At 37.2% G+C, this 6441-nt stretch overlaps 1 long non-coding RNA gene across 1 annotated transcript; it reads right to left on the bottom strand.

The window, feature by feature from the left end:
• Positions 1–371: 371 nt before the first annotated feature.
• LOC146522677 (uncharacterized) lies at positions 372–3862 on the bottom strand. The gene is made up of 3 exons (XR_014873021.1): positions 3464–3862; positions 2196–2597; positions 372–2026 (listed from the first exon to the last, which is right to left on the bottom strand). It is a non-coding gene; the product is annotated as an uncharacterized LOC146522677 (long non-coding RNA).
• Positions 3863–6441: the final 2579 nt, after the last annotated feature.

Below are 6441 nucleotides of genomic sequence, written 5' to 3'. Positions count from 1 at the left end.
CTGGAGGCTGCTGTAGCTAGGCTAAACAAAATGTCAGCAGTGTGGACCGGAACAGCCAACTTCAACTCAGGTTTTGGAAAAGCGAAGAAAAATGTCAAGAGAAAATCCACAGGCAGTTAAAATAACAGAGGCTCTGACTCATTTTATCGCTCTGGATGACCAGCCAATGCCGGTTGTGGAAAACATAGGATTGCACCGTCTTCTCAGCATACTCGAGCTGCGATATGAAATATAATAAATAAACAGAAGTGTTTATTTATTATTCTGAAAGCTCGGGACAGTGCCAATAGTTCAGTGATATTTTGTTAAATTACAATGTGGAGACTCCGCAATAATTTAAGAGAAGTGCTTATTTGCATCCCTAACTGAAACCAAACACTATATAGTTCAGTAGTTGTTCTAAGAAATGAGACTGATGTTGTTCTGGAAATTCTAGACATTAGCTTCATAAAAATGGTAGTACCATATGTGATTATACACCCTGTTTACCTAAAACTGGCAAAAGTGATGATACATTCATAACATTACAGATTTATGTGAAATTTTGTTCAAATTTAGACATATACCACATGTATGTAGTGAGTCATCCTTGTGTTATATCTAAAAACAAAATACTACCACAGTGGTAGTAAACAATATATTGGATATTACCATTATATAGCAATCCAGAAAGAAATGTCACATACTTGCTTAAATTTTGAGTCTACAAATGGTGAAAATATGATTTTGTTTAATGACCTTATAGCAGTTTTATTTTTATTTTCATTTAATTACATACATTGCTTTCTTCTACTGCTAAATTTGTTTATTAATTCAATGTTTTTGTTTGAATATATGATAAAATTACATTTAAGAAAAAAAACAAAAACAAATGGGTACCACTAGCAGTTGTAATGCTATTCTTTACATCATTTTTTTTATTTTCAGTAGATTTTCAATTTATTGGTGCTGTTGTCTTTCACAGCTGGCTTCAAACATGTACTCTCTTTTATTTTTGAGCATCTACTCAACTCTTTCATAGAAGCCAGCCCACAAAGTACATTGCCATAGAATAGTACATTCTATATTTGGATGTATATACATGTTCAATTCAGTGAATGAGCCTAAATCTTTGAAGGCAAATATAAATGTTAAGTCACAGTATCTTATTTGAGATTATTACCACCTTAAAGAGTTGCCAGAAAGCTCATTTTGTTCATCTGGACATTGCAGTTTCAGTCTTGGAACTCAAGAAGTCACATGGATGAGTGAAGCACTTCTCCCACTGAAGACACAATGGCCCAATCTACAGAATCAGCTTTCTGGGACTTGGATGATCAGCATGCATCAGGAAACCTTCATTAAGCATTATGAAGAAGATGCCTCTGACTAGACTTTGATGTGTTAAATTTGTGGGAAGTGACAGTGTCAGTCAAGAAAATATTAATAAGAAGTGATGGATCGGCTGCGGTCCATCTGATAAGTTAATACTGGGTGCACAGAAGTATTCATTTATTCATTTAAGGTTATACATGTTTTCACCTACATTTTATATACACAATTTTTAATGTTTATTCTAAAAGGGGGGCAGCTATGTTCACATCACTGACCTTCATTTGTAAGATAAAAATTAAACATTGTGAAAAAACAAAAAAACAAACAAACAAACAAAAAGCCTCGATGCATGCTCAATCAGCCAGGTAAGTAAGTCCCAAATGGTTGATTCTGTTTATCTGGACATAATGCAATAGAGAAAAACTTTACCTTTCATTTTTATATAATTTAAAACAGATGTTTAACAGATTCATGACTGTAAATCATGAATCTGTTAAACCTTGATAGAAATTAGGACTAACAGCATCACAATTTCTTCCACAAGAAGTCTCTCCCACATCTCATCCAATTTTACAAAAAATCACCCAAAAAGCACAGACAATAAGAGCCACGGCACTTGCTGCGGGTATCCCAATTAGCAGTAACACTCCAGCAGAAAAGGTGATCCTTCTCCCTCTCGCTGGTCGAGGAGTCAAAAGACGTTGATCAGCTGCTATTTCAAAAGACCCAAACACACTTTTTGACAATCATTTACTGCCATTGAAAGCACATCATACTGTATGTTTCGGTTATAAATGACAATCGAGCAAATAATGTGCTTCTGAACAGTGAAATCATATTTAAATAACAAAAACGAAAATAGACTCTTCTTAATAACATACCTGTGACGTTGAGGTGACAGCTCTTATATCCAGAACCATGACCAGTGTTCACCTCACACAGGTACAGACCCGAGTCCTCAGTCCTAAGTCTGGACAGTTGAAGTCTGATTCGTCCTTCACCCAGGGCGTCTTTGTCACTAGACAGTCTTCCTGTAAAGTCTTTGTCCTGAGAATCTGTGACCTCTACACCACGATCCACATGATACAAGGTTTTGTTCGGGGTTAAAATTTCTGGGATTACAAGGTCCGGTAATATTTCATGCAATTTGTGAGACAAGCTACAAAGGATAAAAAGACTTTTGTTTGATCTGTCAGGTTTGGTGGTGAACGTCCACTCCAGTGTGATGTTGTGGTTCTCCTCTGCCTGATAGGAGGTCTGTGTCACATTGACTACAAATGATCCTGTTGAGGAGACAGAGAGGGAAAGAGAGGAGCAGACACACTGAGAAACTGCATTTACTGAGGTTTCATGAGGCTCCAGCCAACAGAGGATGTATTCTTAAAACAAAAAGTAATAAATAAAGACCTTTCAAAAAAAGAGGTGAGGTCATGAGGTGATCATACTTTTAAAGTTGCAGTTCCTAAACTTTGGAAAATACATCGTCAGCCAACTGTGAAGATGAATTTATAGTTGATTTGAGAAACTTGGTTTCAAAGGCATTTTAAATGCTGTGTACTTGTTTGGTTATTTTGCTTATGTGGCATTTAAAGTTGACCATTTGTGGACCTTACAAGACAAATAAAATTGTTAACGTTTAATAAACACAATTCCAGCACCACTTTTATTTAGGATGCCTCAAAGTGCTAAAATTGCCAAAATAAATCATTATAAATAAATGATTAATATGAAATGGTCTTAATGTTCCAATAAATACACCAAAAATAAATGCAGATGTTAATTTCCTTCTTTCTTCTTGCTTAATTTTTGTGCTAATCTTTGGTTTCCAAATGTGTTTAGCGGTTACATATGTTTAATCTGCACCTCAGGAAATAGCGGTGCATTGAAACACAGCAAATGGAGACCTTTATAAATAAATTAGTGGACAGTTGAAGTACTTATTAATGAAGTGTAAAGCATGCTGCTTAATTGCTGTTTTCATAATCAGTTCAATAATTACTTAACACCTATATTGTTTTGTGTTACTTCAAGAATTGTATGCAATTGATGTGCATTTAATAGCAATATAATTTATTAACAGTTACATTTCTGAATCCGACAACTGCTCTGACCGTCAAATTTTCTCTTGGAATTGAAGCTGTAAACTAACCAGAGACACACGAGGTGAGAATGGTGAGCAGCAGGATCCTGCAGATCATCTTCTCCCTGTGAGAGGAGACAGAGCAAAACAAGTAAAGAAAAAGAGATGAGGTGGACGGTATGAGAGCATGACAAAACTTGTAAATGTAAATAAAAGATCTATGACTTTACATCTAAAACAATGGTGATTAAGAAATTAAGGCTGTATTTAATAGCAATTTGTATCACGAGATGGTGCAGAATGATGTGGTGTTAAGATTTTTTTTAACCAGGTATTCAAAAACAGAATCACACACCTGAAAATATTTTATACAATGTCAGTCTTAATTTTACAGTTTTAAACTATTTTTCCTTTTCTTCATTTTTTTAATCATTGGTGTAAATATATAATATATAAGTTCCTAGTGACGATAGTCGTACCGTACTGAATTGTACGCAAATAATGAGCTAATGAGCTGCAATAACGCCATTAGGTTTCATGTTGGAGTCGGAGCTGACTGGATGCTGCAGTGCTTAGAATAAATCGATCAATCTGTCTATGTAAAATGGTTCGAGTGAGGTTGATTTGATCGGTTAAATGTGCTCTAAACTCATGAATGCAGCTGAAGCACATTAGACACTGATGTGATGTTAATGCACCCTCACATCCATTACATTAATGCGATTTCTGTCCACCACTGACGATGATTGGAGTTGGTGATTTCTTTCTAAGGAAAGCCAGTGTGACTTCATCTTGTACTGGACCAGCACGCCTACCTGTGGCTTTAGTTCAAAGAACAGACAAGAACGATTCTACAGTTGATGCAACTTCTAGTCTTTTTTCAAGGAAATCCTTAAATGAAATTTCTTATTTTACAATTAGCAACTTTTTTTCCTTTAATGGAGATGTGCTGGTTTTTGTAAAGTCCCCTGAAATGACTCTGCTGTACAAATAAAACTGAAATTGGATTAAACAGACCAGCTGGTCCTTCAAATTTAAAAACTGTGTCTCTGGCTCAGTTGCAATAGGGCTGTGGAAGCCTTCAGTATAAAACATAACATTTATTAATAGTATACAAAGAGTACAAAGCTGTACAGCTGTAGCTTCAATAAAATACATAGTTCAGTTATCTTCACTAAAGAACATGACTAAACATCTCATGGAAATTAAACATTATTGTGGCTTAAAGCTGCAGCACAGTGATGGAGCTGTTGGCTTTAACCTTCTGTCTGAGGTGCTACTCATAACAAAAAAATTAAAAAAAAAAAAAACTTACAAAAAACCTAAGCCAACCAAACAAATAAAAAAACATATACTTACAGCAATAAGATACTGTCTTTGTCTGCCTCTTTGGTGCCGCTGCAACCACAAGTACTTCCCACACAAACCACTGGTGTCCAGTTTAAAACTCACTGAGAGCTCCAGAGACACAGTGGGCAGAGTCAGAGTTACCAGCACAGCCTAATGACGTCATATATATATATATATATATATATATATATATATATATATATATATATATATATATATATATGCTTACTGTGGATTAATTTTATTTAATCACAATTACATATCTTTCATTTTTAATCTATGTTAATCGCATTTCATTTTGCACAAGCAAACAGACTTGAGAAAAAAAGGGAAAATATGTGCACTTAACGCTTATTGGACACCTTGCACATTCTTGTTAACAAAAAACTCTCTCTGTCACTCTTGGGGAGGCACTTCAAGTCCGTGAAACGAGGAACCAAAGCTATGTAAAGTGCATGCTCTCACTGATATTAAGAGGTCTGCAGTTTGTTGCAGTCCACTTGACATTGTGTCAGTCAATATGTCCAAGGTAGACTTACTGAGTCCCCGATGCACCATGAGTTGTTTGTCACAAGCTGGGTGACGCGTTAGCGAAAGTGCTAGCAGCATCCCCGGCTAACGTATATTTTGTCTCAATGTGATATTTTAAGCTGGAAGTGCTTCGGTGAAAAGAAAATTCCTTCTTGCACAATGTGCGTAACACTTTATGTCAGTCACTGTTCTATCTTGTTATTTTTTTAATACTCAAATTTCCCATCAAGAGGGCCAAAGCATGTTTATCATCTTCCAGATTGAGTTGATTGGTTCAGCTGCCCGTCACTACCAGATCAACTGCCCATTTGCGCAGGTGCAAAGGTCACTACTTGGACAAACTGCCTGAAATGCACTGACAGAAACATTTCAGGGATTTGGAGTCAATCTGCGCTCCAGATGCGTTAATATCGTTAAATTTTTTGTCGTGATAATCGTGATGACGGCTTAATCTGCGTTAACGCGTTCATTTCGACAGCACTAATATATATATATATATATATATATATATATATATATATATATATATATATATATATATATATATATATACCTGAGGGTCAGGCAAGTCCTGAGGAGTCAGTTGAACGGTAAGAACAAGATCCGGGCCATCAACACGTACGCCCTGCCTGTGATCAGGTACCCTGCTGGGGAAATAGGCTGGCCAAAGGAGGAGATAGAAGCCACTGACATAAAGACAAGAAAGCTCCTTACCATGCATGGAGGGTTTCACCCCAAGTCTAGGACCCTGAGGCTCTACGCTAAGCGGAAGGAAGGGGGCCGGGGACTGGTGAGTGTCAGCACCACAGTCAAGGATGAGACAACGAACATCCAAGAATACATCACGAAGATGGCCCCAACTGACAGCGTGCTCAGTGAATACCTCAGGCAGCAGAAACCCAAGGAAGAGGAGGCAGACGAGGAACCATCATGGAAGGACAGGCCCCTACACGGTATGTACCACCGGCGGATAGAGGAGGTGGCTGATATCCAGAAATCCTACCAGTGGCTGGACAAAGCTGGACTGAAAGATAGCACAGAGGCACTAATCATGGCAGCAAAAGAACAAGCTCTGAGTACAAGATCCATAGAGGCTGGGGTCTATCACACCAGGCAAGACCCCAGGTGCAGGCTGTGTAAAGATGCCCCAGAGACAATCCAGCACA

This window comes from Neolamprologus multifasciatus, chromosome 3, assembly GCF_963576455.1.
Source record: "Neolamprologus multifasciatus chromosome 3, fNeoMul1.2, whole genome shotgun sequence".
In the NCBI taxonomy this organism is placed as follows: Eukaryota; Metazoa; Chordata; class Actinopteri; order Cichliformes; family Cichlidae; genus Neolamprologus; species Neolamprologus multifasciatus.
The sequence above is the reverse complement of the archived record's forward strand: the minus strand, read 5'-3'. Positions and strand labels throughout refer to the sequence as shown.